Source organism: Cyanistes caeruleus, chromosome 6, assembly GCF_971803275.1.
Source record: "Cyanistes caeruleus chromosome 6, bCyaCae1.hap1.1, whole genome shotgun sequence".
In the NCBI taxonomy this organism is placed as follows: Eukaryota; Metazoa; Chordata; class Aves; order Passeriformes; family Paridae; genus Cyanistes; species Cyanistes caeruleus.
This window is the reverse complement of record NC_141706.1, coordinates 65,044,222-65,056,069: the sequence shown is the minus strand read 5'-3', so window position 1 is coordinate 65,056,069 and position 11,848 is coordinate 65,044,222. Positions and strand designations below refer to the sequence as shown.

The 11,848-nt window shown below is 45.6% G+C and overlaps 1 long non-coding RNA gene across 1 annotated transcript; it reads left to right on the top strand.

The window, feature by feature from the left end:
• Window positions 1-1,980: 1,980 nt before the first annotated feature.
• Window positions 1,981-7,802, top strand: LOC111929588 (uncharacterized). Its single transcript, XR_002864745.2, has 4 exons — window positions 1,981-2,159; window positions 2,825-2,909; window positions 6,674-6,760; window positions 7,107-7,802. It is a non-coding gene; the product is annotated as an uncharacterized LOC111929588 (long non-coding RNA).
• The last annotated feature ends 4,046 nt before the right edge of the window (window positions 7,803-11,848 follow it).

The following is an 11,848-nucleotide window of genomic DNA, read 5'->3' as shown; positions in this document are numbered from 1 at the left end:
CCTGAAAGCTGAAAAATTGTACATGCCCACTTTCACTGTGTGTCTGTGTCTCATCCTGGGTCCAGCAGGGTCCCCAGGGGATGCCACTGAAAGTGCCAGCACTTCCCTCTCCCAGCCCAGCACTGTGTTTGTTAATTAGCCTTAACCAGAGTATGAAAACAGATTTTCCCTCTAGAGCAAGCACAGGAAAGGTGTTTTATAGCTGCTGCTGCCGTGTCAGGGCTATCTCTGCATCTCCAGCCTGCAGTGATCTCTCCCTCCGGTGCCCGGTCATTAAAAGGAAATTAATTTCACCAGGCACTGACGTAAGTAAACTCTCCAATTGCTGCTCTGTTCTGACTGTTAACCAGCTAGATCTCACTTTAATAGCTTATTTAAAGCACTGGGCTCCTGACAGGCCGGCTGATGGATGGAGCTGTCAGCGCCCGCTCCGTTTGGAGAGGAGAGGAACATCTCTTAAACCACCAGCTCTATAAATCAAAAGGATGAAAACCAGCCAGTGCATTTTCCTGGGCAGGAGTGTCCTTCTCCCTGCAGAGTGTAACAGGCACTAAATTTGGATTTATTGGGTCTGGAACCCCTTTGGACAGGTGCTGGAATGGGAGGGAGGGGGAAAAGCTGGACCCTGGGGACCAGAGCAGCCCTCACCAGCCCCTTCATGGCAATTCCAGAGCCATTGCTCATGGAGCCAGGGAATTGATGCTCATCCCTGTGCTCAGTGCTCCCAAAGTCTGCTCCAGGGTCCATCCTGCCTGTGATCCCTGGAGGTTTGGCAGCGCTGGAACCACCACTCTCGTTCCTGTGGGGAAAGCTTTGCATGGGGAGGTTCTGCCCCTCGCTCAGCCCGTGCAGCTCCAGCAGAAAATGAACTCTTGGCTTTTTCCTGCCACAAAACCATCATCATACAGCTCCAGGCTGAGCAAAACTGAATCACCATCCCTGGAGGGATTTAAAAGCTGTGGCACTTGGGGACATGGGTTGGGGGTGGGCTTGGCAGTGCTGGGAAAATGGACTTCATCTTAGAGGTCTTCTCCAGCCTTAACAATTGTAATATATCAAAAATTCTCAGGCCAGATCGTTACTCCTCCACTTTCTGCCAGGTTTGAGACCCTGCTGGCACTGCAGCCTTTTCAGGATTTTTTCCAGGCTGCCTTTCCCCCAGAGCTGATGGATGGGAGCAGGAGCCACCCCCACCCCCCTGCAGATGAGCTCCTCGCAGCGCCTCAGTTTTGTTTAATATTGAAAGACGTACAAAGCGTGGCTCTGACCTAGATTGGAGCTCTTGGGGGAAGGCTGTCGGGCTGGGGAGCAGCCGGCAGAGGCAGGGCCTGTGCCTTGCCATGGAATGCTGCTGCTGCTGTGATAAAATAATCATTTAGGGATGGCAATTAACCCACTTCATCAGCGCCGCTCTGGGCTGGCTCCTCGGCGAGTGCTCGGAGGTGGCTGGAGGTGCACAGACCCTGCTGGGCCCCAACAGCTCCTGTGGCTGCTCCCAGCCTTGCCTCGCTTCCAGGATGGCAAAAAAATGTCTGAGCCTTCCTTTCTTCCCCTTTTCCTTTCCTTTTTCTCCTTCCCATTCTTTTTTCCCTTCCCCTTCTCCTTTTCTCCCCTTCTCCTTTTCATATTTTCTCCTTCTCCTTCTTCCCTTTCTCCTTCCCTTTACCCTCCTCCTCCTTATTTTTCCCTTTCCTTTTCTCATTTTTTTCCCCCCATTTTTCCCTTTCTGTTGCTTTGCTGGGGGTCCCCTCTAGCAGCCCCCAGCTCCTTTGGGATCAGCTGCCCTGCCACAGCAGGAAAGCAGAGGGGTCCTTTGGAGTGCAAGGATGGACATTTTTTAGAAAGCACACCCAAGGAGCTCTTTTTAGGTCAGAATATGCATTTTTAAACACTTCCCATCACATCCCAGACATCACAGAGAGGTTTGTGTTTGACATAGAAACCCTGGAATGCTCCCACAACTCCTCCAGGCTCGTCCTAAATCCCTTGGTCCCTCCCTTTTTGGAAGGAGGAGGCATTTTGTGTCACAGCAGGGGCAGACTGTGGCTCCCTGTTTGGCAAATCCAGGAGTTTCACAGCGGAGCTGTCGAAGGAAAAGGGAAAACTGGTGAACCACATAATTAGTTTTTGATTCAGTGATTAATATCACTTGCAAACAGGTAATCACAACCCGAGCAGGCTCTTCCATGATGCTCTTCCTAACGAAGCAGCGTGGCCGGCTGGTCCTGGGAACAGAAATACAGGGAGGTGCCTTTGGAATAAACAGGGGATGGAACAGGGAAAGCAAAGCTCTTCCTTCGGGATCAGAGACTCCCTGAGATCCCCCAGCAGCTCTTGGCCTCTGCCTCATCTGACACCATCCCCTTGCCAGTGGCCAGCCTGGCATCCTCCTGTCACCACCTGGCAGTGACAGTGGCCCTGCCAGCCGGGAATTCCCGAGGGTTTTCCACTGGCAGCGCTCAGCCGCTGTGGATTCAGTGGAATCGGATCCTGAGATTCCCAGCATTTGTGCTCCAGCCCCGGGCTGTGGGATGCTGATGGCTCCCTAATCTTGTCCTGCAATAATCCGGGAGCTGGGGCCGGCCCTCCCTGAGATGTGATTTAACAGGGCTGGAAGCTGTGCCCGCTGGGGGTTTGCAGGGGTAAATATCAATATCATTTGTGGGGATGCTGTTTTGGGGCTGAGAGTGGGGATGAGCCCGGGGTCAGCGCCAGGGTATTCCCAGCTGGGATGGAGCTGCTGCAGCTCAGTGCCCCGCGCCTCAATCCCCACCCCAGCAGCTGCAGCTTCCCTTTTTGTCTTCCCCTCTCTTTTTCCTTCCAGGATTGCTCTCCAGGGGCACACGGAAATATCTTCCCATGGCTGTTTTGGGTGTGCACGGGCAGGCTGTGCCGCTCGGGGACTGCAGGTGATCCCACCGCTGCCACATCCCGGCACCTCTCGGGCAGCAGCAGCGATAAGGACACCGATAAGGATGGGGGTCTTCATGGAGGGGAACGAGCTCCATCAGCGAGCGGATCTCCCCGGGAGATGCGGGAGAGGGCCCGGGGAAGGGGATGGAGGGTCGGCATGTAAGGAAGCTGCGGGGTAAGGTTGGGGTTGCTCCATTTATATATCTATATATCCATATATCCATATATCTATATATCTATATATCTATATATCTATATATGTATATATCTATATATCTATATATCTATATATCTATATATCTATATATCTATATATCAATATATCCACTATCTATCTCTATCTCTATCTCTATCTCTATCTCTATCTCTATCTCTATCTCTATCTCTATCTCTATCTCTATCTCTATATCTATATCTCTATGTCTATGTCTATATCTATATCTATATCTATATCTATATCTATATCTATATCTATATCTATCGATCCACATATATATATCTACATATCTACATATCTACATATCTACATATCTATCTATCTATCTATCTATCTATCTATCCACATATATCTATATATATCTATATCTCTATATCTATATGTATGTCTATACATATATCTGTATCTATCCACATATATCTCTGTATCTATACACCTCTATATCTATATCTCTACTTATATACCTATATATCTATATATCTATATCTACATCTACATATCTATCTATATCTATCTATCTATCCACATATATCTCTATATATCTACATACCTCTCTATCTCTATCTATCCACATATATCTATATTTATATATATCTATATATCTATATAGTTATCTACACATATACACATATATATATCTCTTCACATATACATATATATACATACACACATATATAGACATTCATATATATATTTACATACACATATATACACATACACATACACATATATACACAGACACTATAGAAAAAACTATATATAAAAACGCACATTTAGATATATCATTTTATATAATAATATATATTATTAAATATAAAATATAGATTTTATAATATACGATATATTTATAGATATAAACGTTATATTTAAATTTTATATATATAATTTTTATATATAATTATACATTTTTATATTTTATAAATATAAATATTTATATATAATAATATAAATATATAATATTATAAATATATAATTATAGAAATATATAATTATATAAATATACGATAATATATAGATATATAATAATATATGTATAAATACATATTTTATATGAATATATGAATATATAAATAGATATAAATATAAATATAAATATATAAATGATATATATTTAAATATATAGAATATATTATATAATATATAAAAATATATAATATATATTTAATATATTTAAATATAATAATATACAAAGATATATAAATATATAATTTTAAATATAAATATAAATATAAATATAAATAAAATATAGATATAAATATAGATATAGATATAAATATAAATATAAATATAAATATAAATATAACTATAACTATAAATATAAATATAAATATAAATATAAATATAAATAAAATATAGATATAGATATAGATATAGATATAGATATAGATATAGATATAGATGTAAATATAAATATAAATATAAATATAGATATAAATATAAATATAAATATAAATATAAATATAAATATAAATATAAATATAAATATAAATAAAATATAGATATAAATATATATATAGATATAAGTATAGATATAGATATAAATATAAATATAAATATAAATATAAATATAAATATAAATATAGATATAGATATAGGTATAGATATAGATATAAATATAAATATAAATATATTATAAATATATATTATATATAATATCTACATCTATATATATATAAGAACACCCAGCTCTGGGCGTTTTTAAGCTCCAGGGAAAAGCTGCTTTGCCTTCCTTCCCAAAATCCACGTGGATAACGGAGCAGATCCTTTCTCAGCCTGCACTCGCTGCCCTCTGCGGCCCAAATGGCCCCACAGGGGATGCGATGGGGAAGGGAGAGGGGCAGGTCCCGGGCAGGTGTGGAGGGCTCTGGCATTCCCTGGCTGTGGATGGAATACACGGAACGAGGCTCGGGATCAGCGGGGCAGGGCAGGGGCACTGCCGGGGAGCTCATGGGATCCAGCAAATATTGTCCCCCCGTGGCTGGGGAGGGCCTGGCCACGCTTTGGAAAAGTGATTTATGCTCTAATCGGTCTTGAAGCTTCATTATTCCCAGCATTAGCGTGTCTGAGCCACTGGCCTTATTTGTTAATGCACCGACAGCGGTGGCAGATGCGCTGGTTTTCATCTGTGACCCCATCAGCTCGCTGATTCATCTACTTCCATTTTCATTTCTGTCACTGATTTATTAATGATGTCTTACTTATCTGGGGCTCCTCTGGACGGCTCCTCCAGCCCCCAGAGAGATGCTGGAGGAGCCCTCTCCCCCTGCCCAAACATCCCATTTTTCAAACCATTCCCACCCTCACTGTTCCAGAGATCAGATGCTTGGATCATTTAATAAGTGTGGCTTGTAGAGTTTGAGGGTGATTTGCCTGCTGAGATAACAACATCCCTTTTTTCTGTGGCAGACAGGGTACCCCATCCTCCAGGGATGCATTTGGGAATCCAGTCCATCCAGGATTCCATCCAGGAGCTCCACAGGATGCAGAGGGCAGATGTCCAGGCTGAGAAAATTGACTGGCTTTCTTGCTTTTCTCTGCTCTCTGGGCTGCTCCAGCTTGGAATAATCCCAGGGACAGATCTTGTACAATTCCCTCCTTACTCTGAAAATCTGGTGAGGAGTTGGATCAAACTGTGGGGAGATTGTATGAATTTCCTTGGTCAAGCACATCCTTTCTATGCTGCCTATTTGACCTGGGCCATGATGGGTTCATCAGAAATTATTTATTTGATGCACCCTGTTCTGGAAAAACACCTTTATTCCCACAGCTGTTTTAAGAGTGAGCCTCGAGCAGGTTATTGGTTTTTCTTTGCCTTGCAAGGGGATTTTCCTCCTCCTCTGATCCGGTGGTGGATCTCCTGGACAAGCCACAAAGCAGAGGGAGCTGCAGGGAGCTGGGAAAAAGCTATGGCAGGCTCTGTCCCATGGGATGTCTGTCCCAGGCTTTTGGCATCTCTCAACCTTTTGGCTCCTGACTCCTTCTTTTTATTCTATTTTTTTCTCTTGGCATCCCACTTTGAGCCACCCAGAGCAAACCCTGCTTCTCCTCACTGAAAAGCATCTTCTCACTGAGCAGCTCTGCCCTTCAGGGCTCTCCAGAACCCAAACTCTGCTGTGAAACACACACACAAACCCATTGGATCTAGGGAAGAGCATCCCAAGTTTATTCCTCTGTGCTTTTACTCACCAGCCCTAAAGCATCACCCCTTGCCCCTCAGATTTGCTCCTTGCTCCCACTTTTCCTGCTGGGAAGCAGTGCCTGTTTCCAGCTGCTCACCTGGATGCCTGGCGAAGCTTTTTTTGCTTCTGGGGATATTTGAGGGATTTATGGTGTTGGTCCCTGAGCCTCAGATGTGCCAGGGACCTCCCTGCTCCCTCTGACCCCCACTGATTCCCTGGATAATTCCTTGGCTCTTTGCAGGGTGGTTGGCTCATGACAGTATCCCAGCCTTTCCTGGAAGGTTTAGCCTGCTTATTTTTTGCAGGAAAAATGAAATTTCCTGTTTTTTTCCCCTTTGCATCCTTCCCTTGTGATGAATTTTAGGTGCTGATAAGGGACTTGCCAGCCTGGAGCCATCAGGTGTGCGTGACATTATTGGCACTGCAGACAAGCCCTTGCTGTTTTATAAATGTAAGTACCCTTCCTAATCAATAAATCAATATTCATGCTGGTTTAAATTGCCATGATGTGGCGAAAGAATTTTCTGGGCAATTCTTTTTCTTTCTGGTTAATTTACTTTGTCTGTGTAAAATTCAGATTTGCTGGGGGCAGATCCACACCTCAGTGCTCTGGATTTTCACCAGTGACATTTCCAAACACTTGGATACAGAGTCATAGAATCTTGGAATGGTTTGGGTTGGAAGGGACCTAAAGGAAAATCCAGTTACAACCCCACTTCAATATCCTCCATGTCCAGATTGGGTTGGGAAATGCAATAAGGGAAAAGAAATGAACTTGAGGTTTTGTTCTCTTTCAGAAAGGAAAATATCCAGTGCCATGGTTAATTAGGAATTCTGGTAATGTGCAAATCAGCCTTTTTCCACTGGAAAGGGACCTGGGGAGGACCAAAACCCCTGTGCCCTGCATGGATAAACCCTGTGCTGCTCTGAGAGAGCCAAGACCTGTTCCTGTGAGCACAAAAAACACATTTATGGCCTGGCTAGGAAACTTTCCCAGTTTCTTTTCCCTGTAACATCCTGAAAACAAAGCACCAGAGCACCTCGGGCTCACCTTCCCTCAAGGGGCAGATGCTGCATCCCTGGAGAGCCTCACTGCATCCCACACTCCCCCTCCTGCCCCTTAGGATTGGGGAATGGGTTAACCTCGCACCTCTTACAATTTTCTTGCCCAAAGGCAGTCAGCAATTTTACAGTGTCTGCCTCTCCATCCCTCCAAAACTGGAGTCTCCTTTTGGTTTCCCTCCTGTGTTTTTTTTCTCCCACCGTTTTGACTGACTTTTTTCCCCCACCTCTTTTTTCCCTCCCCCCACTCTTTGTTTCCCCCCTGTTTTCTTGTTAATCCTTCTCCCAGATTTATTTTTTTATTTATTTACTTATTTTATTTATTTTTAATGTTATTTTTTTTAAAATCTGCTGGCTCCCACCATCCTAACACCTCGGTGTACAGCCTTGGGAAAAGCCAGGCACTGATGTGGTGGCTTGGGCTGCCCTCTCTTGGCACTGCTGAATGTTGCAAAGAACAAAAATAAATTAAAAAAATCCACTTTTCTTGACAGCATCTTCCTCTCTACAGCTCCCTCCCTGCTGGAGAAGGGCAGGTTTGAAGCTCTTCCACCCCCTCCTTTCATCCCATGGTGGTCAGGTTGTGTGTTTTAAGGTCAGGGACCATATTGTGACCCTGTGATTCGGCCACATCTGTCTGCCAACTTCCTTAATGAACCTTTTCAATCTTGCTTTTGGCCCAGCAGCAGCTCCCAAACGGCCCTTGGGGGAGTAATTAAGGATTTTATTTATTTGTGAATGTGACCTCCTGCTCCCCCCCGCTGCACTTGTGAAAAAGCACGAAACCCCCCCAAGGCAGGAGGGCAGGGGCTGGATGGAGCTTGGCACATCCTGCCACTCCTCCTTGGCAGGTGGGCTGCACAATCTCATCAGCCAGATGGAGAAAGGGCACAGCCCAAGCTTATAAGCAAGCTCTCTCTTTATTATTTATATTTTTTTTTAAAATACAGAATTGGTTAGTATTGATCTGGCTGATTTCTCTGCTGCTTTTTCCCCCTGCAGGGTGCAGTGCTGGATGGGAGCTCCTGATGCCAGGGACAGAGCTGCTTCCCAGCTTTTGGGGCTGGCTCAGCTCATCTGTGCTTTTCTCTGCCATATCTCCAGTTTGTTGCGGGGCTTTTCTCTATGAGGGTTTGCATTTGCAGAGATGAGGTTTCCACTCCCCCCACGGCACAGGGGGTGGAACCAGATGGTTTTTAAGGTCCCTTCCAACCCAAACCTGGGATTCTCTGCTGGTATTACAGCAGACACTGAGGATCAGCATCTTTCCTTAAGCCCTTGGAGCAAAAACAGCTCCAAAACAAAAAAGTGATTTTTATTTTCCTGAAGCAATGACTTTCTAGATTCACTTCATGGCCAAGCACCTACTGGCATCCAGGGCTTGAACCTGCTGCTCCCTGCAGGAGTTTGGGTGTGCTGGGTGTTTGCAGAGGTGGGACCAGGAAAAATAAAACTGAAAGTCACATCATCTCTCTGACTTCTTTTGGAAACCTGGTGTGGTTTCCAGGCACCCCTATCTGCGAGGGGCCAAAGGACACACTGCTCCCTGTCCCTGTGTTTGCCACACAGACCTGATAAAATAGCCTGTGATTGCTAATTTCTCTGCTGGGTTTTTCTCTGGGGCCCTTATCAGAATGGCAGATAAGATAATGTGAGGCTGAGAGAGTGGCTAAGTCAGATTAAATAAAATATAAATACTGTGCTCTGCAAGTCCCCTCCTGCATCCAGGAATTTCCTGCAACAACAGCCCAGACACCTTTCTCCCCTAAAGTAATAATCTGTTCCTGATGGGCACAGAAACAGAGAGATGGGGGTGTAAACATGTTTTTTTTTGTGAAAATACCCATCCAAGAGCGGCTCTCTGGCTCCTGCCCAGGTGTTTGGGGCTGAGTGCACTCCTTGGCTGCACATCCTGCTGCCACCCTGGGCTGGTGGTCACATCACCCCTGCCACACCTGGGTCTGGGGAAAGGACCCCCAGCATCTCCTGAGGCTGAAAAGCCGAGAGGATTTATTAGCTGAGGTTCTTCAGCACATTCCAGTTTTGGCTGGTTGGCTCATGGGAATTACCTGCTTCACCATCGTCCTGGGCACCCTGTTCCAACTCTTGGGCACCCTTTCAGTGAAGACATTTTCCCTCATATCCAACCTGAACCTCCCCTGGCACAGCCTGGGGTGTTTTCCCCTTGTCCTGTCCCTGTTCCCTGGCAGCAGAGCCTCCCCCGGCTGTCCCCTCCTGCCAGGGACTTGTGCAGAGCCACAAGGGCCCCCTGAGCCTCCTTTGCTCCAGGCTCAGCCCCTTCCCAGCTCCCTCAGCAATTCTCCAGCCCCTTCCCAGCTCCCTCAGCAATTCTCCAGCCCCTTCCCAGCTCCCTCAGCCTCTCCTGAGACTCCATCCCCATCCCTGGACACACTCCATCCCTTTCATGTCCTTCTTGTGAGTGTCCCCAAACTGTCCCCAGGGCTGGAGGGGAGCAGTGCCAGCACAGGGGACAATCCCTGCCCTGCTCCTGTCTCTAAAGATTCTCTGGAGGTCACTGTCAGCAGCAGATCAGCATCCAGGATAACCCTGCCAGCCCAGCTCTGTCCCAAACACTTCCCTGCCCTTCCCCAAGCCCTGCCTGTGCTGCGGAGCTCCTCCATCCCTGAGCGCTGCTGCCATCTAATGCCACCCTGCAGGAACATGAGCTGAGACGGGAGCATCACCCTCCTCCTCCAAAAGGTGCTGTTTGTGCCGGAAAATGATGCTCCTTTCCCCAGTTCCAGCCTTAAGGATAACTGTGAGCTGTGGGAGCAGGGAAGCAGGGTAGCCTGGAGTGCTTTTGGCTGGTCATTTTTGCTGAGGATAGCTTAAAAATGCAGGAAAAACATCTTCCAGCTCACCCCGGCCAGGATTTCAGTCCTGCTGGGGCTGCCCTGTTTCTGCCAGGGAGGGAGAGATGATTTCTTGAACAGAGTCATATCATAAAATCCTAGAATGATTTGGGAAGGGGTTTTAGGGAACCTCATTCCAACCCCCTGCCATGGGCTGGTGGCTGGGATGATGGGCTGGGTGGGACATCTGTGTAGGGGAATTTTTTTTCAAGTCAGATCTTCATTAATCTCTGTATCTGAGTTGTGTTGCTGCCTGTAATTACTTTTTATTTATTTGGTACTCACTGAAATGCTCGGGGCAGGTTCCTTCCATTGTGTCACTTCTACAGAAGGTTTATTATTTTGCCTTTTTTTTTTTTTTTTCTTAATATTAATATTTTTTAATATTCACATATTTTAATATTCACAATCACTCCCCAAAATGAGTGTGGGTGGATATGAAATGGATTAAAAACCTGCTCTTGTCCTTCCCAAAGAGATCCTCAGAGAGGGGTCTCCTCTCCTGAAGACCTTCCAGGGGATTTTGGTGATTTCACATTTCCATGAAGGGTGCAGAGGGCATGGGGGGGTCTGTGTGGCTGGAAACAAACACAGAATTTGGAGGCCACAACATTTGGGGTGGCCTCTGTCTTTTGGAAAGGTGCTGCTCACCTGGGGGGTGAGGAGGGCTGGGATGGAGGCTCCTGGTGCATCTGGGGCTGATGGGCCACAACCTCCTGGGACCCACCCAAGAACTTCCTAATCACCATGCCCAAAATCAAGGCTCGATTTCCTTTAGTGGCTTTCAAGGATTTTACCTGTGTGCAGGTCATGATGCTCCTGGTGGGAGCTCCTGGGCATTGTGCCAGCCAGCTGACCCCAAAATCACCCAAAAATCATGCAGCTGGGCATTGAAACACTTGGTGGCCTCCAGGCTTACTCCCAAATAGGAGAAAAGCTTTTTTCCTTTATTTTTTCCCTTCACCACTCTAAAACCCTCTGCACACACACCTTTGATGGTCACAGGGCATCCACCCACCGTTTCTGAAACCTCCTTTGTACCTCCTGCCAAGATACCTTTTATTTTTTATTTTTTTTTTTATCTTTGCCCATTGCTTTGGATGATCCCAACACCCAAAGAGGTTTCCTCCAAAACTTGACGAGCAGATGTTCATATTTTTTGGATGAAGCTCATTGTGAAGGAATGGTGACCTGGAGACTCTTGTTCTCTGTGAGGACAAGTGGTTCTGCAGCAAAGGGGACCTTGGAGAGGGGTCAGCTGTGTTTGGATGGAGCTGTGGGGATCACTCTGTGCCCTGGTGCTCCCCAGGGCCTGGCCAAGGCTCCCTGGTGTCCCATCCCCTCCCAGCAGGTGCTGGCCAAAGCCACGGCTGTGTGCAGAGGGATTAGGTAACACCAGCTCTGTGTTTGGGGTCTGAGTGCTTCTTTCAATTTAGCTTAACTCGCTGAGGAATTGACTTAAACTAGATTGATATAAGCCACTCTTAAAAGATTTAAGCCCCATCGTAAGAGGATGTGCTCATGGGTTTACACTGTATTAACCCAGGCTTTTAAATAACAGCTCCAGGCTAGGTCTATACTTGGTTTCTACACCAAATTATTGC